The 22,896-nt window shown below is 40.5% G+C and overlaps 1 long non-coding RNA gene across 1 annotated transcript; it reads left to right on the top strand.

The window, feature by feature from the left end:
- Positions 1 to 349: 349 nt before the first annotated feature.
- LOC119195045 (uncharacterized) lies at positions 350 to 21,218 on the top strand. Its single transcript, XR_005114193.2, has 3 exons — positions 350 to 489; positions 1,105 to 1,216; positions 17,424 to 21,218. It is a non-coding gene; the product is annotated as an uncharacterized LOC119195045 (long non-coding RNA).
- Positions 21,219 to 22,896: the final 1,678 nt, after the last annotated feature.

Raw genomic sequence — 22,896 nt, 5'->3', positions numbered from 1 at the left:
TGCTTTTCCTTTCTCCGTTTGTATATCTTTTGATTCCTTTATGTTGATATTATACTGCCTTGTAAATGGATCCTAATAGCTTTTACTAGACAACATACAGTATATGAGAATCAATTCGGCCATAAATCTGTGTTGCACATGAAAGCTCTCCTGATGCATTTAATTAGATTTAGCTTCTCTGTAACTTTGATCTGAGAGGCATCTCTATTTAATCAGAACGGGCACAACGGGCCTCTGTCAATAGTTGAGTAGATGAGTCTGAGCCTGGTGGAACAAGGTCACAAGTTTACTGGGTTATTTGTATTGTCATTGTTTAACAGGTTTGCATAAAGGACAAAAGGGTGGAAAGAGGAGTGAGGAGGGAGTTGAGGAGTCTTTGGTTTCTTTTGCCATAGTGAACAGGCAGTGGCTGAGGTTTGGTAATGTGTTTGAATTTCCTTTGCGCTCTACACAGCCACCTCTGTCATCATTATATCCGTTGCCCAATCGGTGAGTACTAAAGATGTTCTGGGCTGTTTTAATAATCTGCTGTAGAGTCGTGCACAACACATGGCAGCTTGTAATGTTTCTATTCATGAGGCTTTATATTGCTTCTCAGTAAAAGAGTAGAACATGCCATGTCAATTTAACCTTCTGAAGTAAGAAATACAGCAGGGCCAAAGATGACGAGGTTGTTTGTGATGCTATTTTCCAGGAACTTAACACTAGACTAGCTCAACCTCAGCTCCATCTTTGTAGATGTTACTATATCTTCACCTCCATTGTTTTTCAGATTGTTGTTTTTCTCCCCATATAGTGTCATTGTTGTTTGTGATCTTGCCAAAAACAGCAGTTCCATCTGTACTCTTCCAAATGACTCCTGCCAGCATTTGCCATCATTTTTTCTTTCAGTAAAGCTCCTAGACGTGGAAATTAATTTGTGTACTTTCTGCTAAACAGTTGCTTATCTCCAAAAGAACACCTTTCTGTGCTTCTCTTTCACTCTCTTTTGCCCCCCCCCCAATACAATCACCAAGGAGCACAGAGAGTGTTTGGGATTTTGCAAGAATGAAATGATCTAGCGTCTGGAAGGTAACACTATCTCAAACATGCCGCATTCCACAGAATTCCTGTTCGCAGCGCCCTTCTGTGGACCTTGGCTGAAAGTCGAGTCCTGCCTTGTTTGACCAGCATAACACCAGAAGACTGATTCACTTATTTATTCTATTTCCAACAGGTAAGCATCTAACACCTCCTGCGTCCCTCTAAATAATATCATAGCAGGTCTTCCCTGCGTAGCTTTCCCTATTCAGTTTTGGTAACTGTGCATTATAAGACTTCGGCACAGGTTGCCATTTAGCATACAGGAGCCATATAGATGACCTGATACTCCTTAATACCTCTGCCATTAACAACCAAATCACATTGCAAACACTTCATTAAACAGCCTGAGGCGCTGTCATTGTTTAATGACCTATCGATGAGTGTGCTCAGTGGACAACAGCCGCAACGTCACGCTTCTTTTTTCTTTACCCTGCACTCTCCCAGGGAGTCAACTGTCACTCCATCTCCTACTAATCGATGTCTCTGGAGAAAATGCAGTGGCAGCCACACGGGTGAAGGTGTATTAAAAATGTAGCGCGAGTTATCTCTGCTGGGCTGTTTATTAATTTTGCATGGTTTGGCGAATTGAACCGTGCATTTCTACAGCGCCTATTGTCCTCCGCTAGCTGTAGTCATCAGATATAAAGAACTTTAAGCTCCACCATTCAAAAGGTGAATGGATGCATGAGTTTGTACATTGAGTGTTTTTTCCCTAACTTTTCACTGGTACTGTGCCACGCTTCTAAAGTGTCTCCGAGGGCAAAACAATAGACCAAACTCCCCCACAAACTTAAAAACAAAAGAGAAACAATGACAAACTCCTACCTAGTCACAGCAGGACAAAACAAGAATCCCCAAATAAATGATTGAGAACACTTACAAAACGTCCCCCAATGAGTAACCCAGGTGGCTACCGTAAATCCTCCCCACCAACCGGCCAGTCAAGATGAATCTTCATAAGCCTGTTTTCACGCAAAATCCACATATAACAGCAGTACAGCATCTCCCCATGAGTGTACCAGGAGAGGGCTGATATGCAGTGTAGCTGATTGCTGTGTTAGTCTCAGGTTTGCTTGTCAGGACCTCAAGAGGGACACGGCTGGCCTGAAACACAAACGTGAGTAATGTTGCCTCCAACAACAACGTGGTGGGCTCAGCTCTGTTGGGGAAGGTGTCTCCCCACTCCACTCTTCTTCTGACCGAGGGTCTGGCCTTGTGGGTTTGTTGGTACCCGCTTTTGCTGGACCTTATTAGCCTACAGTCTTTTCACACACAGGTGCAGTCTACAAATGAAATAAACCCAGCTAACATTAAGTTGTCGATATTATACAGATTTCCAAAAGTGTATTCATGTCAAAAGGATTCCTACTACGGGTTTAAAAAAGTGAATTGGTAATTTATATAACATATGTACAAAAGTATTTAATATGTAATACATATTTAAAAAATAATAACCTTTAAAAGCCATAAGGCACCCAGCCGCTAGCTAATGTGAAACATGTTTTTTGTTCAGAAGTTTTGAAGTCAATGTGCTTGTAGCATCATTTAAATCTGGGCCATAGTTGCCCATAGTGTATAAGTAGTAGAAAAGTAGAAACCTTGTTTCCCCCATGAAGTAGAGATGTAACACAGGCAAAAAAGCATATGAACCAAATATTACTCTACCAAATAATGACTGCATGTTGCTCATATTGCTTACACATACATTCCTTGATGTAAAATAGCATCATTGTTTTCAGTTTCTGCTGGCACAAGCTACTTAGAGCAACAATGTAGTGTCCTCCAATATAACCATTTTAAATAAGTAGCTTGTAGCTTCACCACTTTCCGCTTTAAAGTACCTTCCCCACCACTTGATATTGATATATTTTATTTTAAACGTTTTTCCTGCTAAAAACTCTGTTGTCAAGTTGCCATGGAATTCTTGGACCAAAATGTTGGGTGAAACGTTCACTGAAAGACACAAAGCGTTGTGGAATTTCTCACACGAACCAGCAACAGCCTCAGGCAGACGAAATAGGCGTACCGGCACATCACTTGCTCTATTGTTCCTTTCACCATCTGTCAAGATTGTGCTACCATGGAGACGCAGGACATACCATCCAGGAGAAAGGATGTCATGTTGTCACTACCTTCACTGTGGTCGCCCGTCTCTCTCTGAAAGCCTGTATCATTTAACATGCTCGGGCTGAGAGTTCAAAACAACACTAATGGCCTCTTTGAGATCTGGAGGAACTTCCAATGGGGGAGTATCTGTTACACTCATCAGCTGCACCGCCTAAGCCCGGGCCCTCAGAGTCGTCACACTTTGCGTTATTTTGATGCTGATGAATCACCGTGGCTAGCCCCAGCAGAGGGGATATCCTGGAGGTCAAGAGGGTCACGAACTGGCTTTTCAAAGCAGGCCTGTGCAAGTTGTCATAATATAATTCCGCCCTTTCCACGGAATGCCATGACTCTAGATGAACTTCCTGGTAGAGGGGTCATGACTTTTTTTTCCCTCTTTATGTTATGTTATACATACCAGTGATACACGCCAGAAAATCAGATTATTTTATTTCAAAACTAACCACATAGGTTTTTGTCTGTTTTGCTATTCCATTCAGTGGAACTAATTTCAATGGTGATGTGTCCAATTGTGTTTTATGGTATGCTATTTGAAAAAGAGGCCTCTTGAAAATGACACAGCTTGTACCAATCCGTGCCTGAGTTAAGCCTCTATTTTGGATATGAAGCTGTCACCTGTGCTTGGCCGGACACCAGAATACTCTTAGCTCTGCTGACTCTGCCCAGCGGTAATACATGATTTGGGGAAAGATCTTTAACACCCCATCATAACCCTAAACCTGAATTACTGTTCATGGAAAAAGGTCCACTCTGTGCCACCTGACAGAAAGCGACGAGGCTGTCCTTGATAAATAATATGCGGCTAACACGGAGGTAAACGACAGATGAAGTATGTGTTGGAAATGTTAAATCAGAGATTGTGCACTACATCTGCAGAGTACAAGACATTTGTAGTCAACTGTTAGAGATGTCTTTAAAGGAAGCCGTGGCAAGGTTAAACAAGGCAAGTGATGGGACGGCGTGTCTGTTTGGTTTTAGTGAACAAGGCCACAAAAAACACTAACAAATTGGTGTAGTTTGTACAAAACCAAAGCAGGTTTTGACGGGCTAATTCATCATTTTATTAAATGGTTAAATAAAGGTTATGGAAAAAAATTCTTATTTCTCATTAAAACATTTCAGTTGAATTAATCAAATTGCTTATTTATTTAAACATGTAATTGAACCATTAGTTAAGTAGTGTTGTATTTAGGTTTTAACTGCTAGGCACTCCTTTTCAACCGTTGCATAATTCTTCTCATGGGGAAGTAGTTTGCGGCTAACAAAGGTTATGGGGGATTGCTGTCGAACCAGAGAGACCATACTTCTGGAGTTCAAGAGTGCCTCTGTGTCTCTCCCAGCAATCTCCACCGGAAACTTTGTAGCCGGTCCGGTCCAGCCAGATAGTGGTCGGGATCAAACAAGTCAGTCAACATGCAGGTACAATTATTAAACTAAGCCCTTTTAATAAGATATCTCACATATACTTAGATATTTTTACTGTATACAGAATTCATATGTGCATATTACTTATAGGCAGATACTTTGGTCATAGTAACAAACAGCTAAATCTGCTTTTGTCCACAAAAGCTATGCTGCTCAAGACCATCTCTGGCAGCACCCTAAAGAGCAGAGCCTCTGTACCTTTATACTTTACACTGTTACTAAATCCCAGTTTGTGCCCCAAACCCCTGTAGGGCTGTACTTTCAGGTAGGACGATGAACTGGAAACAGAGAAGGCAATGACATGGGTGAAGCGTCTGCTAGCTGTCTCTAGGTGTGTGTTTGTCCGTGTGCGTGTGTTGATTCACCGGTCTGAATCTGATTAAATTGTTAACAAAATGGGCCCCTCCATAATGTTGATGATTCAATTGAATGTTTAGACTCAGATGGTAGTTAAATGCATTGACAACAAGTCAAATTGTTCACATGGTGGTACTCATGGTGGTATGGTTACTTAACGGCTAACTGCTACTTCTACTGCTGGGGGATCGGAAGTATTCAGTTTTCAGAAGTATATGCGCAGGCCTCTTACCCTGCGGCTGGTTCGCACAGCGTCGGTTGCTCGCTCTACTGTCCCCCTTTCCTTGTCTTTTGGTAGAGGCTTAAAACAGGCTCTTGATTGCTCGTGTAATTCAGAGCACCTGGGAGGTGAACTCCGAGACACCTGGGGTAGTACCGGCCACTAGGGTTATCACAATACCAAAATGATGACTTCGATACTATACCTGCCAAAATATTACGATACCCGATACTTTCAAAACGATACCACAAATAAGACACTGGAATATTTCTCTATGATAGTAACAAAAAAAAACATCTGTTAGGTTCCCTTTTTACCAGCTTGTTCCTGCCCAGCTTTTTAAAGACTTAACAAATGTCATTCATATTAGCCCACAGCAAGATATTAATGAAAACGGCATGGTAAAATATAGCATTAATTAGACACGGCTATGTATAGGCTTATTGTCCGTATCTGACTATATGACTACATGGTTAGTCCATAAGTATGAATTACATAAATTTTAGAGATGTGTGTTTTAGGTGGAAAAAAACTAAAGCTATGTGGGTTGGGTACATTAAAGATGGACACATAATTAAAGGGCAATATCTCCCCTGTATTGAAAAACAGCAATGAAAATTGCATCAAGTGTGTATTATTTGGTATAATTTTGGGTGCATTTTGACCTCTGACTGATCAGTAATTTATTTGCTGTTTTGTCTTGTGTTGCACTTGCTTGATGTTTGGCTGTTAGGAAAATTGTTGTCTCAGTTTCACTAAGTTTTTTTGTACGAAAAATATTCAAAATCAGCTGAAATTGTTTATTTTAGGGTAATCTCTATTACCTATTGCCCTTCTTTGCATGTGGGTAAATGGCACAGTCCTTCTGTTTGATGGTTTTCTAAATAAGCACATATACTCCGCTAATGTTTAAGGTGTTTCCTCCATCTTGCACGTTTCTTAGCATTAGTGATTTTGTATTTCTGGTCCCTCACAACTTTGGATCACAGTAATTTAACTAGAATGTGCACATCAAATACTGAAATGCTGGCCCTGGTGGATAAACATTACAGGGTTCTGGCTATTGTTGAGGTTTTGGCAGCAATAGTGTTGAACACAACACCGCCAACTACCCAATTGGCAAAGCCCTCTAGGCAGGTGACCTTCATGTCCCAGTAGCCCTTTCTCTACCCTTTTGACAAGACCTATGTGTTCTTGGCTGGAAATGGCCTTCCAAATGAAGGATTTGAACTCTTTAACCACCAGCTTCTCTCCAGCGACACATGGTTGTGAAAAACCCAACCATGGAGGTTAAAAAATAGAAGCCCTCATGTGACTGACATAACCACATGTTTTTTTATTTTTTAAGCAGTGTGTGAAAATAAAATATATGAATAACCATTCTGAATATTAGTGGTCGACTAGAAAACCTTTTCCTTATTTATCAAATGCAAAACAAAAGAAAAGTTGGAAACAACATCCTTGGGGCACAATATATGAATGCCGCTTTTTTCACACAGATTGAAAGTGTGTGAAGGGGTTTGATGATAGGATATTGTTTCCAAAAATATCTGCGAAGGACTTCGAAAAATATACTGAAAAGTCCATCCATCTTCAAACTGGGTACTGGAGTAAATCCCGGCCAACTTTGTGCGAGAGACAGGGTACACCCTGGTTTGGTTGCCAACCAATCACAGACAATTAACACTCACATCCGCACACCTAAGGGCAATTTAGAGTTCCCAATCAACCTAATCCCCACAGCATGTCTTTGGGCAGTGGGAAGAAGCCAGAGTACCTGCAGGGAACTCATGCAGACAGGGGGAGTCGAACAAAGGACCCTCTTGCTGTGAGGTGACAGTGCTAACTACTGCACCCCCCTACAGTGGCATTTCTCCAGGCTTGAAAATGACTATCTCCCCCGCCATGTCGACCAGACCATCCAAGCGGCATCCCCCCTCTCGCAGACCACCCGTGCCAACCGTGTCCGGCCGGCAAACAGAGCGACTGGCAAGGGGGTCACGATGACGGTACGGCAAAGTCGTCCGTAACCCCCCCCCCCCCGTTGGCAGCAGGCCGGATGTGGCCCGTGGGCCGGAGTTTGAGGCCCCTGATGTAATATAATATCGAGGAATTTTTTTTTTACGCTTTTTGGTTTTTTAGGTCCCGCAACAAACAATGCTGTCCAAAATCAACAGGTGTAAATGTCACATGAATTTTGGACATCCCTTTATCCGGCTTTATCTCGTCATGATTTTGAAATTTTAATCCATGCTTTTATTACCCCTCGTTTAGATTATTGCAAAGCACTGAATTCTGGTTTTAGTAAATCACTTATGGCACGATTACAACTAGTCCAGAATGCAGCTGCTCGTCTTTTAACTGGAACTCGAAAATTTGATCATATCTCACCCATTCTCACGGATCCCTCCAGTGGCTCCCTGTGCACTTTCGCACTGATTTTAAAATTTGTTTTTAAAAGGTCGGCATGGCCTGGCTCCTCAATATCTATCTGATCTGCTCGTGCCATACATTCCGTGTCGATCGCTCCGGTCAGCTGACCAGGCACTGCTAGTTGTCCCTAAGACCAAACGCAAAACCAGAGGTGACCGCGCGTTTGCCGTGGCAGCTCCAAGACTCTGGAATGAGCTGCCTTTACACATCAGACTGGCTGAGTCTCTTCCTGTTTTTAAATATTGTCTAAACACTCATTTATTTTCGTTGGTGTTTTAACTTAGTTTGAGGGTTGACTTTTTTCAGTTTTGTAATATTGTTGCATTTATTTTATTATTTATTTATTGTTTTAATTTTATTTTTTCTTCTTTTGTTGTATGTCTTTATTTATTTAGAGACTGTGTTCAGCACTTTAGTCGACAGTGTTGTTTTTAAGGTGCTTTATAAATAAAGGTGGATTGGATCCCTGTAAATTTGTTTCAGGAGACTTTCTACCCCGCCTCTAAGCATCTGCTCAGCAACGATTTTTTACTTTAACACAAAATCCTGACATTTGCCAGACTCTAAGAGCAATAATTGCCTATAATAACTGCAACTGTCAGTCACTAAGTAATTCATCATAGAGCAGAAAGAGATAGCAGTGTTTGCACTAGTTGAAACCTCGATAGATACAAATGTGATGGCACACAGGGACTGTTTCATGATATGGTGCTTTGAAGAGTATTTGATGACAGTGATGGAGCATACTTTCACCTTACCGGAAGGGTATGCAGGTCATGTTTACTCAGGCAATGTAGCAAAGTCTGGATCTCTGATGGTGGCTGCAACTATGTAGCAATATACTGTTTATGTGACAGTGTTTGAGAAGTGTGCCTGTGTATTCAGCTCCAATTTTTCTATAAAACCCCTAAATCAAAAGAAATAATTAACCAACAGTGAAAATTAGTCCCACTTAAAAAAGCTAAATGCAAAATTGACTGCACATGATAAAAAAAAAAAAACTACTGCTTAATGTTTTGGAGCATCATACCTATTGTCATGGAAGGTTCAACAGTATTCATTATAAAGAACCAGAGGATGCAATGTTGTGAACAGGTTGCAGGGAATGCAAAGGGGCAGAGAACCTGAACCTGAGGCTGAGGCTGAAGCTGAGGCAGACAAAAGATTACCAGGTGGCAAGGATTGCTGAGCTTATTAGCTGTAGCATTAGTTCCGGGTTTGTGAACGGACGATCTAGCAAGGAATGAGTGGAGGGATGGAGACTGTCAAGCCTGGAGCTTGATTGGTGAATGAATTCCAGCTGGGCTGGTCAAATAGTGAGAGGAGCACAGCCCAGACCATGACACCTATAGTTAAGGCACATAGGCAACTAGGTGAGCAAGGCACTAAACCTTCACCCGTTTTGGTTAGGCCAAATAAAGAAATGGTATATGTTGTTTGATTTTTTTTATAATTGTATCGTCTGATTTAAGGTTGCATGTTTTGGACACTCGGGTAAAGAGAGGGGTGTCAATTGATCATCATCTGGTGTTTTTAATAGGAACAATGCGGTTTTAGTCCTAGTTGTGGAACAACGGACCAGCGCTTTACTGTGGCAAGGATTATGGAGGAGGTCTGGGAGTATGCTCAACTGGACTATTAAGTGGTCTATGTGTTTTGTTGACCTGGAGAAGGCGTACGACCGAGTCCCCCGAAAGAGAATGTGTGGGTGTGAAGCTGCAGTACAGGGTTAGGGTGTCATTTCTTGGGGCTATCCAATCCCTGTACTCCTTTCAGCTCTGCTTTCAACACCATCATCCCGTCTCTACTGCAGGACAAACTCTCTCAGCTGTACGTGTCCGACTGCACCTGCAAGTTGATCAGTGACTTCCTGAATGACAGCACAAAGTATGTGAAGCTGGGGATACATGTCTCATCCTCTTGGGCCATCAACATCGGTTACCCCCAAGGCTACGTTCTTTCCCATCTGCTCTTCCATGTACACAGCAGCTGCACCTCCAGTAATCAGTCCGTCAAGCTCCTGAAGTTTGCGGATGACACCACCCTCATCAGATTGATCTCTGGTGGGAATGAGTCCGCCTACAGGTGGTAATCTGACCATCTGAAGTTCAACGCTCTGAAGACCGTGGAGATGGTTGTGGATTTGAGGAAGAATGGAGTCCCACCTTCCCACATTACCCTGTGTGACTCCCCCGTCACCGCTGTGGATTTCTTTCGTTTTCTGGGCTCCATACTCACCCAGGACCTCAAGTGGGAGCTGAACATCACGTTCATCACTAAGAAGGCCTTTGGCAGGCCAAAAAAGCATGTAAAGCTCAGAGCTATCAGCAGCCATGGATTTATATCAGATTTTTATCAATCAAAGTGAAAACATACATCTTTATTCTGCTGCCGCTAAAGTTGAACAAAGCCAGGAGTGGGGCATTAGTGTTGCATCAGGGATTGTAGAGGAATGACAGATCTCAGCAGGGTACGCTCTGCGCGTTGCAGCATGTCGTCTTTCACTCGGTTGAAACAAAGCATTTGCAAGGCTTATAGACAGTGGCACATTTTATGATTAATGTTTTCCTCGGTTTTGCATCTATAAATTATTAAATGACACTGGCTTTGGGAAGCAAAGGCTTCCAACAGATGAGGCTTACTGTATGGATTCATCCTGCACCAATAAAAGTCTTGCAGCCAGCGTTCGGGCCCCACTATAGTTATTATTCATGAATCCTTCTTCAGTGTCTTCTCCCCCTTGTCTCCCACATTCACTCCGCTGCTCAGCAAGCACACAGATCATACTATGTACGGGCCTTATGGAACATCTACCAATGTAACTTATATGGATCAAACTTATTTCACAAATCAAAACACCTGATTAGAAAATAAGAGACAAATTTGGATGAATTGACTCTGATTGAATTTAGATAAGAAAAGGAATTGTGGTTCTCAAGAAATAAAATGAAAGATTAATGTTAATATCAGTTCTGAATATCCCTAAATGTGTCAACCCATAATGCCGAGGCAGTGAACCCCAGCTCTTGAAAGTGAAGCCAATTCAGAAGTGCCTTTAACATGCGTTCCATCCAAAGGCCCCCAATGGGCGAATTCTGTGGTTGCAAAAATAAGTCAACTTTTTTGTATACAGTCTGTTGTAAACGTGTGGTGACCTGTTGCGAAGAGATTAGCTGAGTACACGGGTGATATAGCCATACCACCGCAACTGACACCCTCTACCGGATTTTGTGGCTGGATTTGAATTGTCAAAAATATTAGCTCCTACCATATATTCCTAAACACTTTAAAAAGAAAACAATTACCTTGACCCTGTGACATTTTTTCACAGAGGTCAAGGAAATTTTTTTCTTTTTTTTTCCGACATGGTCCTTACTCCCACAGCTGTCCATGATTTAAAAAGCAAGCATGGGAAGCAAAATACGGTGTTAGCACGACAGCATGCAGCTAGTCAAACCTTTCGGGTGTACCACTCTCTACAAAAGCTTTACATGTCCGGCTTCCGTTTCATGCCAGTTTGTTGTCTGATTGTGAGGTCAGGCTGATCTGGGTCCAGTTGTTTTACCTCTAGTTTCCCCTGTCAAAATTGCTGTCTAAAGGGAAATTTTACTGAGTTTTGGTTGGGTCTTCTTGGAAGAATACTGCCCATGCCAATTATACAGCAGGTGAAATAAGTATTGAACACGTCACCATTTTTCTCAGTATATATATATTTTACATATCATTGACATGAAATTTTGACCAGATGTTGGTAACAGCCCAAGTAATACATACATACAAAGAAACCAAAACAAGCTTCTGAATGTTCCAGTGAGCACTGTTTGGGCCATAATACGTAAGTGGAAAGACAATCATTTAACCATAAATTGGTTTCGAACATGTGCTCCTCAGATATATTCCATATTTCAAAAACACAAATATTGACTATTTGTAAATCGTATTTCTAACAAAATAAAGATGAATTATTATCTTGTTAACCATAAGTTTGCCAGTAGGGATTGACAGCTTAAACAAAACCAGCTCTCCTTTAATATCTTAAACCATTTAAATGTAAAGACTGTTTTTGTCCTTTCTGCTGTGGATCCATTCCAGAAATAAACTAAAACACAACACAGTTTCTGTTTTAGAAATGTTTGGGTTAGGGACAGATAACATCTACCCAACCCCATCCATCTAAACTTATTATTTCTTCTTTTATTTATATTTTGCTCACTCTCTACTGGTCCTTGTTAGCTTAGTTACTTATGTTAAGGTCAGTGTTGTATACTACTAATAACACCTTTAGTAGGATTTCTTTAAAAAACTGATTTTAAAATTAGTTTTTAGTAATTCAAATGTCTATGATCACTGTTTTTGGCCCAGAGCATGAATATGAGCTAAGGCAGATGAACTACTCCTGAGTGTGCAGTTTTTAAACCCTGCAAAGTCAGGAATGTGGGATAGATTACTTTAATCAATGTCACTCTGTGAAAACATTTTGTCATGTTGATGTGACATTGTAACACCTTGCAACACTCCCTCTAATGCTTGTACAGCCTTTTTCAGCAAATATATCTTGTTACATCTAAAACGATGAGACTCATAACTGAAAGTAAAAAAAAAAAGATGAAGCCACAGTTGTTTTATATACGACCAGTTTTTAAAACATGTCTTAAGAGAATACAGAAGTTAGAGATGATATAACAAAACCTCAATCAGTATCTTAATGCAGGAGAGTGTAGACAGGTTGGCATCATTAAGTCCTCTTGGCCACTAGAGGCTGGGCTCTGTTCAGGCGTAGGAAAAGTTCTACAGTGAATAACGTTAAATGTTATTTTGTGTGCTCGTTGGTGTGGATGGGTGCCCATAGATATAATGAGATGTCAGCAGTAACTTTGAGATAGTGAATAATGGCATGTTCATTATCTGCGTGAACATGCTCGCTCGGTCCTCCTCCTGTACTTAACCGAAATTTCAGTGTTGGTTTCCACTATTCACGGGAGCGAGGGGGAAAAGGAGTTGGCTTCAGTTTAGACTAAATGTTTAAAAAAACACTGGGTTCTATGTTAGTTAGTAAAATTATATATTTTTTTCCTACTTTTGCCTGCTAAGCGAAGATCTGCAACATCAAACCAACCCATATCCCCTCTATAATTTTACAGAATTTTTTAAAGAAAAAAACAGGAATTAGCCTCTGGGAGAAAGGGCCTATATTTAGCTAATTTTCATGAATTACTATTTTCTTCAGAATAAAACAATATTAATTTGTTGATTCAGACACAATGGGCCGAGACCAAAGTATGAGAAACTACTCGTGAGGAAACCAGTTCTGATTTCTTATCCTAAAATGCCTTCTATGTTGTAGCTGTTAGAACCCTCCAAACGGCACAGACAATAAGGCTGTGTGCTAACTCCAGGAGTCCCCAGCTGGGTGGTAGAAACCCTCTTTATGCATGAAAACCACACGCTGCGCCCTGAAGAGAGGTCATGGGTTGAGGTTTGGCCAACACGAAAGTCAGTTATTATTGCAGTGTTTCATAGGAATGCCTTATTTATGTGCTGAGGATTGCACCGTGCCATGAATATGAAGCAGTTATAGTAAATGTGGGTTATATGGGGCTGGTGAGGGAGTAGTAATGGCTGAACTCAAGGTCAGCGATGGCTCTCGGATTTCACCCGGAATTCGGCACACACCTCTCTCATGAAACCAAAAGTCTAAATGAAGAGGGCAAGAGTACTTGAATGATCCGACCTCAGCCACAAGGGGCTCCTCGAAGGCTTCACTACTTAACAGTCGGAAAATCGCTTTCAAAGGACATCAGAGCGAGAGTGTTATGGTCAATATACTGCTTCTCCCTTTTTATAATGTTCAGTGGTGTGTTGAGGCACAATTTTAATCAGATTTTTAATTAAATTTTACCTCATTGAAAGTCTCTCCGGGAAAAAAAGATAAACATCAGCTGAATGATGAAGAAGGAAACCTTATTGCAGATCTGCGTTGCACCATTTAAAAGCAAACACATGGGCTCAATAAGCGGATGTGTGGATATTTTCTCTCGATCAATATTTGCTGGTCCCCTGTGCTGTCTGCGGGCAGAAAAGTGGAGCTGAAGGCTGTATTTTATTCAGGGGCCTTCAGGTTTCTGCTTAAATGATGATTACTATTATAACTTTTCCTCACAGGACACGCAATCAATAGAAGGAGACATTGCCTTCACACAAAGTATGGGATTTTATTACATAATAGGGACAAGCTAAGTTGCTGCAAACGTATTATCACGCTGTAAATTGGGGAGGGGAGGGGGGTTGTAAACAGAGGGCAATTAAAGAGAATCGTTATTGGCATGAGCATCGGATGTACAAAGACAAAACTCATCATTCATTCCTGCATGCTGTTGTGTCTCACATGCATATCTGCCTCGTCTTTAAATTAGTGTCGTTCCCATCACCTCAAGCGGGGGCTCGGAAAAATACCCTGCTATTGATCACACTGTCACCATCGACAACAGCAAAGTGACCACCCTCGTCAAACTGTCAGCAATCTCAGTGTGCCAAAAGTAACCTCTGGCCAGAACTGATGATTGTGCATTTACATTAAGTGGACCCGGTAGAAGAGGTGGAATACTGCCCCTTGTTTGTATTATAATAACTTTTATTCATATAGCACCTTTCAAAACAAAGTTACAAAGTGCTTAACAAAATACAATTAAGCAGTTCATAATAAATAGGCCAGCTGCTAAAAGTGAGTCTTTAGAAGAGGACACTGAGTTTTCCTGTCTCAATTTGCAGGGAAGGGAGTTCCACAGTTTAGGATCCCTGACCACACCTTTAGTGACCAAGCGAGAGCTTTGGACAGTTAATAAGGCCCTGCTAAACATTTGCTGATAGCGTGCCTGTGTTAATTTTGGCAGCTATTTTTGATTTTAGTCTTAGTCTTTTAGATGAAACTGCATGTTAATTTTAGTCACATTTAGTCATTTTAATCCTTCTTAGTCTAGTTTTAGTCACATAGCCATATTAAACTCACAGGCCCAGGGACCCCCTGTGTTGTGTTTACATCTGTATAATAGTCTAGCTTGCAGTACTTAGGTTGTCCATTAGATATTCATGCTAGAATAAGTCTATAGCAGGTGTGGGCAAACTTTTTGACTCATATGAGTCGTGGTTTTGGGTTCAGGACCATTGTCCGGTCGTGATATTATGAATTAGTCATAATCATCCACATATACAATGAATAAATATATATTTCACTTTGGTTTTAAAGAGGAAACTTATTTTCAAGGCAATACGTAGGCTTCATAGTATATTAAACATGGTTTGTTTTTCAAAAGATTTATTTTTTCCCGTTTTAAATACAGTGTCTGTAACACTCCTTCAGTCCCGTAAAAAACCTTCTCTTATATAAAACAATATTTTGCACCTTTTGCATAGGTAGTTCTCGACGGTCTCTGTGTGACTTGGCAAAATGGGAGCCAAATTGCGGATTGTTACATAGTCCAGATACCCAAAAGTATAAAGACAAGCTTGAGAAAGAGAGCTTCCCCTCAGATATGACCTTTTAAGAATTCACATATTAAATTTGGGGACAAATTTCTGAGTGTTTATATGGGCTGCGTTTTATGCTATATAGCGCAGGAATCTTAATATTAGGCCTCATGTTATTATTCTTAAATTGGTCTATGAGCAGCTCTTAAAATATTGTAGCCTCTCTCACTAACTGAATAATGAAATGTAAATGAGCAAATTACTGATGCATTCTGCATTTTTTAGGAAACTGAATGTAATAATTTTACGGATGGGAGAAAAAACTAACACTCAGAATTAATACCCGTTCATTCTTGAGGACAATCGCTCTTGAAGTCGTGCTGTATTGAAATTGGGCTGTGTGATCATTCATAAATGACAATAATCGGTGGCTTTATTTTATCAATGCTACGGTTTTAATTAAATAACACTGTGATATTAATTATATCCTTCTCCCCGGTTGAATCAGATTATTGCATCTTGTGCGTGCGTGTCTTGGAAGTCTAATGCTCCTCAGACTGTGGGGGTACAGATGAACCTGCCAAAGTTCTACCTTGATTTGACAGAGTGCGGTTTAATCTCTAAAGGCCATTTCATATTATAGAGGATTTAATTTGTTTTTTGTTTTTCACTTAAAAAAAACACATAAATGAATTTCATACAAACACCAATAAATCAGCCTAAAGTGTGTGGAGTTCTGAACCTCTGATCAAGGAATATTACTGTAACGCTCGCGCCTTCTGAGATGAAAAGTCATTAAGAGTCAACTAACTTGAGTTAAAAAATGATATAGAATTCAATAACTAACCGAACTAATAAGCAATACAGTTACAAGGTGAAACTAGAAAATTCCGCAGAAATGTTAAGAGTGTGGCCTGTACCACCCGGAGATGGTGCAATATACACTTATGCACTTTATTGAAAGTTGCTTTGGATGAAGTGTCAGCTAAATGACATTGAATGTAGTATAAAATGCAAACCATTGGGATTTCTAGCCCTTTGAAACACAATGATGAACCCACGACTTAAAAAAAAGATACAGCAGTTATCATTGTGAGCACTTTCTAATCTAAATCTTTTTAAGTAGCCCAAGTTGTAAAAGGATGGTATCGCAGCTCTGACCACACATTATATAAGCAACAATCAGACCAAAAGGAAATTAAAAAATACCATCTTCGAGATTAGAACTACACATTCTTTTTTACAGTATGAGAGGTATAGATTTACGAGTATAATCTATACAGGTGCTAAACAAGCTATCTAATTTGTATTTATTTTATCTAACATGCTTATGTAATAGCTACTATCTAATAACACACAAACTACAGTTCAAACACTCAACATTACTAGATGTATCATCATCTCTACCACTAAGTGGGCTCTATTGTTTCAATCTCTGTTCACAGTGAGAGACAGAGACAACTTTCTGTAAAGTACAAATTAAAAATACTTTTTACCGATAAGGTATGGTTAGCACGAAAGGAACACTCAAACCACCACCCGCACAGTAGTCTAGTGTTCACTTGAAGCATTGAACTTCTGGACATTGAAGCTGACCAAAGCTGATTGAATTAGAGCATGAATCGACACCCCAAAAAAACAGGATCCTCCAACTCAAGTTGTGGTGAAGTGCTGTTTCTTTAGAGGATGATTAATGAAGGCTTCTGCTCACAAAAAACCCACAAGTGTTCTTCCTCATCAGACAAGCAATGCTGATTAAGCTGCTGAAGTGTTCTCTGATTACGGGCTCACCTCTTAGTCCTGCTTTCTGTTTTTTTTTGTCTTTGGTTGTGTGCGAGTGTACTGTCAGCGCTGATCTAATGAGTTGTGTGATTTTTTTTTCTTCTTTTGAGGCAGGTTTGGGATTGGGTTTGGCAACTCCCCACCTGTCCATTAGTTCTACATGACAGAGTCTGCTTCAACTTGTATCACTCTGATATCCACACAAACTAGTGCAACTGGACTCTTTGCAGTCCATTTATCAAATACTAGAATTTTAAGTTACTCTGTAAACATACCAGTGCTTAGCTAAATCATGCAGCTCATCAGGACTGTGGCTTTTACAATATTAAAATGTGCCTTGCACCAACTCTGACTGGAGCCTAATTTACACTTTTGTCAGGACATCTCTCTTGCACAGTAACCATATCTAGTTTTGCACCAGTTTGCTCCTAGTAGGTACCGTCTTATTATAATTTCATTCGCAGACGTTATGATGTGGTTTGTAAAAAAATCCTGAGCAAATTTTTCTCTCTCTCTCTCTACCAAATCCCAGAGGGGGTGTCCTGCTCCGACTTATGGAGGGCAGAAAAATCCGGTAGGCAACGGTTACATGAAGACGACGGCCCATCCGTGTGCTATACCGCATACGTGGTGCGCCTGCTTACATGCTTACAGGCTCGACTGTGTGACACCTGAGACTCGCCACAGGAGTAGAAGAGTCTACACCGCTTATCTCCAGAGGAACGAGCTGGAGGTCTTCTGCGAGCAGGAGAACCCGCGGGCTCGACCCTGGATGGCAGGAACATAGAAAAAGAAAGGAGGTCAATTCCAGAATCTCACAGGAAGCACACGAACAAACTCCCTGGACCGGGATACCGGGTAGTTTAACCGCTGGACTGACAGCTGCGACCAGGAAGACTGGAGTACTTCTGTCGGCTAGAGATGACGGGAGATGAGACCCAGCTGTGCCAGTGGAGGAAGACTGGGCAAGGAGCGGGACTCGGAGGAGGACACTACTGGGGACACAGAAACCCAACTTAAGCACATGGCAAACCAATAACAGACAGGGGAATGACATCCCACATGAGGAGAGATAATCAGGCAAACAGAGGGTTAGACATAAGTGTTCTCTGTTGGTGTCTGATTTATTTGATACGCTGATTGATTTGGATTCACTTTGCGGACTTGAGATTGCTGGCTCTCCAGGACTATTCCCAAAATACCGTGACAACTAAACAAACTCATCGAAAACAAGCCATGAGATTTAGCTGTAGGCCCTCATCGTACCCAAGTCAGTTGACCTTGTAATTGGAAGCTACTTTTTAAGCAACCAAGTCAAGTGGCGGTCTTATACCCGACTACTAAATAATTATAATAACTAGTAGTAACGGTAACCAAGCAGAACAACAACAAAACAAACAGCATAAAATGTAAACTCTTGACAACCATTACAGACAATCTTGGCCATCACTTTACGGATAACTTGCACTGATTTGGAGTCAGCCAGAGTTGCTTTTGAATGAATTTTGATGTGTCCGCGTCTCAGTGAGCAGGGATGCTAATTAGCACTACTAAGTTTCCAATTGCAATCAACCTATTGGGCACCCCTGGGGGGTATTGCACAATAGTAGAATAAAGAAATCCAGGATAAATGAAAAAAACGCAGCTTGACTTAGTGTGATCCGCTCGTCACGGCTTAAATCGGTTGCAGGTTTACCAAGCCGGGATGAGAAGGTTAAGTCAATCCAGGTGCACTTAGCTGGGATAAGTGCGCGTCCACGGCTTTCTTAAGTAGACTGTTGATCACAGATTTATTGAAATAGAAATAGACGCCACGCAGCATATTTTTTTTACCCCGCTTATCAGCAACTGATCATGGAAATATATGAGGAGGTGAAGCATATAATATGCATATAAAAACGGCAGCTGTAATTAAACAGAGAAAAAAGCCTGGCAGACAATCACGGACCAACTAAATGTGACTAAAAAGGATTTTAAAATATCTACTTACTAGGAAAGTTGTACACTCTTTAATTGCTTTTAATATGGTTGTTTTATGTGTTTATGTGATCATGCTGGTTTTACTGTAAAGTGTCTTTGAGTAGCCTACCATGTTAAACACTATATAAATAAAATGTATTATTATTTAGCCTATACTTTGCTTTAAAAGTGAGCAGAGGAATTTAAAGTTCCTCTGGAAATTGAGGTAAAAAAAGTTTGGGGGCCACTGATCTAAACAACTGCAATCGTGACAAGTATAGTGACAAGTAATGCATGTTAATATAAGTAAATAATAAAAAACACATTAAGAAGACAACGGAATATTAAACACCCGTTTGTTTCGCATCAGAGCGGGAGCTGATTTTACACATGAGACTCCAGGATTAATCTTAGGCTAGCTCTAGCCTCGAATAAATCACCATGGTTACTTGGTTGATTAATTCAACCTGCTTTTGTCCAACCAAGTCAGAGGTAAATTCATATTCATAACCTGAATATCCTGGCTTAATCCCTTATCCTGGTTTCACGCAATACCCAACAGGTCTGAAGAATCCCAGAGTTTCCACTCCAATTAGCAATCAGGCTAGGTCATACCACATTAAAGGCTGATTTATGTTTGATAGCTTTGAATTACTCACCTTTCATAATCTTTCAGACACACAACAACACCATTGCATGTAGTCTGAAATGTCCTTTTGAATGTTATAATTCCAACATTCTTTGTACTGGCACAAAATACAGACTATGCACTGGCTTTCACCAAGTTTTGTCAAACTCTATAATACCGGACTGGCGTTTCTGGTCTGTAAACCATCATTAGAAAGAAACATATCAACAAGAACATATCAGTCAAATATGAGTGGCATTCTTATGTCATACCCATAAAAAACAAACATGCAAAACTGTGCATTGGTATCAATGTTAAAAAGTAGAAAAAACTGTAAAGATATGAGTATCTACTTGTATTAAAAGAAGTTATGAAAATACAGAATATATTCATAGAATACACTCATGATAACTTATCAGGCCTTGTTAAATACAACTAGAGTCCAAGCTTGGCCTGTCTAAAATGCAACTGAAGAGACTGAAGCTGAGCTGCGGCGTGTACGTGCATAAAGTGTCACTGGAACATCCCGAGGGCTCTCCAAAGTGTTTATACCACACACATAATTCATATTTGTTTACCCACTTATGTGCTTGGAGTGGGAATTGATGATCACTCAAAACAGTATTAGCACGTCAAATATTGTACCAAATTTTACAGGACCACTCTGGGACTCAGTTTGCAGAGCAAAACAAAGAGTCCCTATTGATTGTTCTCATGTTTGACCAAACAGCTGCTCTGCACCGGTGTCAATCAGTGTATTATTGTAAACATATCTCTTCAACACGTTTGCCAGGTAAATAGCAAGTTCTCCTGAGCGCTTCACATTTAGCCTTGTTTAAATAGCCTTCGTCCCTTGATCTTTCTTTTCAGTTTAACGATGACAGCAAATGTTTGAGGGTATTTGATTATGTAAATTCACTTTTTGTATGATCTGTACACACATCAGCTCAAGTGAAGTTAAGTAATTTAAAGCTTAAAAGTGCATTGTTCTGTTTTTTGTCATTTGGGCCTCTTGGGGGCGGAGCTCAACGATGCTTACAAAAAAAGCATTGATTTATTATAGCATTTTTAAAATGACATTGTTAATGTGCATTTTTATATTTCCTGCACACAAGAGGTGCTTCTTAACAAATGTTCCTCTTTAAACTCTGGTTTGCTGTTTACCAACCTGTGAGAAAAATGTCTAAGTCTTTAGCTGCTAATTGCTGCACTATTTTAATCAGCTTTCCTGGGACTGTGTCTGTGTGCTGTTTATGAGACCTCTCGCTGAAACAAGTTGCTATTGGAAGGAGAGCTTCGAAGCTCACGCAAAACAAAAAAGTAGCAGGTCATTTATCCCCAAATAATAATGAGAAAGTTTAAGACAGTTGAATTGGGTACATTATGATTTTTCTTTCTGCTGTGAAGGTCCTCTGTCATGCCTCGCTCGCCCAGTAACTTACTGGGCCAGACAGGGAAATGAAAAAAAATGCATTTACTTTGGCTGACACCAATGTCTTACGGTAGAAGTTGAGTTTGAAACAGTTAAGAATGCACGCTGCAGTGCATTGCACGAGTAAAGGAAGGTTGCACATAAAGACACTGCTTGGGGGAGTTGGATTGATGTTGCGGTCTAAAGACACATGACCTCCACCCAGGAGACCACTGGGTTACTTAGTGTTACTGCAGCTCTTACAGAACTAAGCCTGTGTAAATATTTTTCGTAGCTTTGTTGCATAAACCTGAGTGAAATCATTGGCCCTAGAATGTGTTTTCTTACCCACATCAGTAGGCAGGTAATTTACCTGAGCCTACTGGACGTGCAGGTGAAGTGTGAAAACTAAATGGGAAAATACACTTTGTGTGGAGCCTATGAGGCAGAGAGGCTGGGCATGCTTAAATGGTTTTAGTTCTAATCTGCATTTGACGGTTACCCATGCAACAGCAAGACCTGACAACCTGAGCAAGGGCCGCAGACTGCTTCCACCTCCAGTAGTAGTAGAAATATTCCCTCACTATGAACTTTAAAAGACAAATCAACTAAATATTTTGCATGTAGCCCCTAAAGAACCATTGATTTTTTTGGTACATTATGTAAGCCCGTGACTGTTTTAGGCCTTTTTTCTTCTTTTTTTTGTCATTGCCACAAGCAACCTGCTGGGACACCAAGCAAAAAAAAACACCAGATCGGCTTTTGGAACAAAGTCAGTTATGTAAAAAGTTTTTTTGGACGAGAGCCTTCATCGACACCTCAAACGAGCTGGCAGCACAAGCAGTGGCTGTGCTCGGGTGGAACAGCATTACATCCCAGTGACTTCACAGGTATCCTCTATCCAGAAAGAAATCGGCCACAGCTTCCTCAAGCAGATCTGCTGACAGAAATCCTTCTTGCACGATCGAGGAGGACACTGATTTAACCGGAAAATGCAAATGTGCTATATATATATATACGTTATTTTCCTAGATAGCAGCACGGCCTATAAACTGAAGAGTTTATCGATTGGGCCTTTGTTCCTCCGTCCATATTGAGATGTCTGAACAGCTACTCAGCAGATTGCCTTTAATATTCATTGTCCCTGATGGTTGTAACCTTCATCTTACCACCTTGGTCTTGGATATTGTAACATCATTAGGGCTGCGATTCAGTGGCCTATTCTTAGTCGAATCCAGCATAATATTTCTGATCAAATCCCTTTGTAAAAGATTTGCATGGTAAGGCAGACATATTAAAGATTTGAGTAGCAGCCTAATTAAAGATCCCAATCGGTATGAAATGCAGCAAAGTCTGATTAAATACAAGTAGATGTCCGACATGTTAGAAAAACAAGATTAGCATCTGCTTATTTCTTTTTAAGAGCTACTTGAACACAACACTGGAGGTTCGAAATTCTACTCTGATTAATGTGCTTAAATTATTAACACAACAATTGTGAACTACAAATAGATTTATACAAATAGACACCACAAAACGCAACGTCAACTTGTGAGTACATTGAGTGGTGCTTCTCTCACCTGAAATCCGTCAGCTTTATCACTAATTAGGTGGTTTGGGTATGATCTGCCGGTCGCTAAAAATAAGTGGCCCGCTGACCTGGATGTTTTGCACGTCGCTAAAAACAGAGCGAGGCGAGACAAAAGATTTGATAAGGCATTCATTAACCTTGAGGCTTAGCAAACCTAGATTTCTTCATCAAACTGGCATGCTATCCGAAAAGCATCCGTGAGTGATGAAAGTGTTATCTGCTAATATGGTAATGTTATTGCAAATTTTTAAGTAACAAGTTTTAGATTCTTATAGTTTCCCAAATATGTTATTTTTCTGCAGCGCACAACTTTACAACAATGTATCTGCTAACGTAATCACTCATTCATGTTTAACAGAAGAGGGTTGGCTTTTATTCGGGAATTAATCAATTTTACATTGTTAGTCCAATTACTG

This window comes from Pungitius pungitius, chromosome 20 (genome assembly GCF_949316345.1).
Source record: "Pungitius pungitius chromosome 20, fPunPun2.1, whole genome shotgun sequence".
Classification (NCBI taxonomy): domain Eukaryota; kingdom Metazoa; phylum Chordata; class Actinopteri; order Perciformes; family Gasterosteidae; genus Pungitius; species Pungitius pungitius.
Note: the sequence above shows the minus strand (reverse complement) of the source record. Positions and strands in the feature narration are given on the sequence as shown.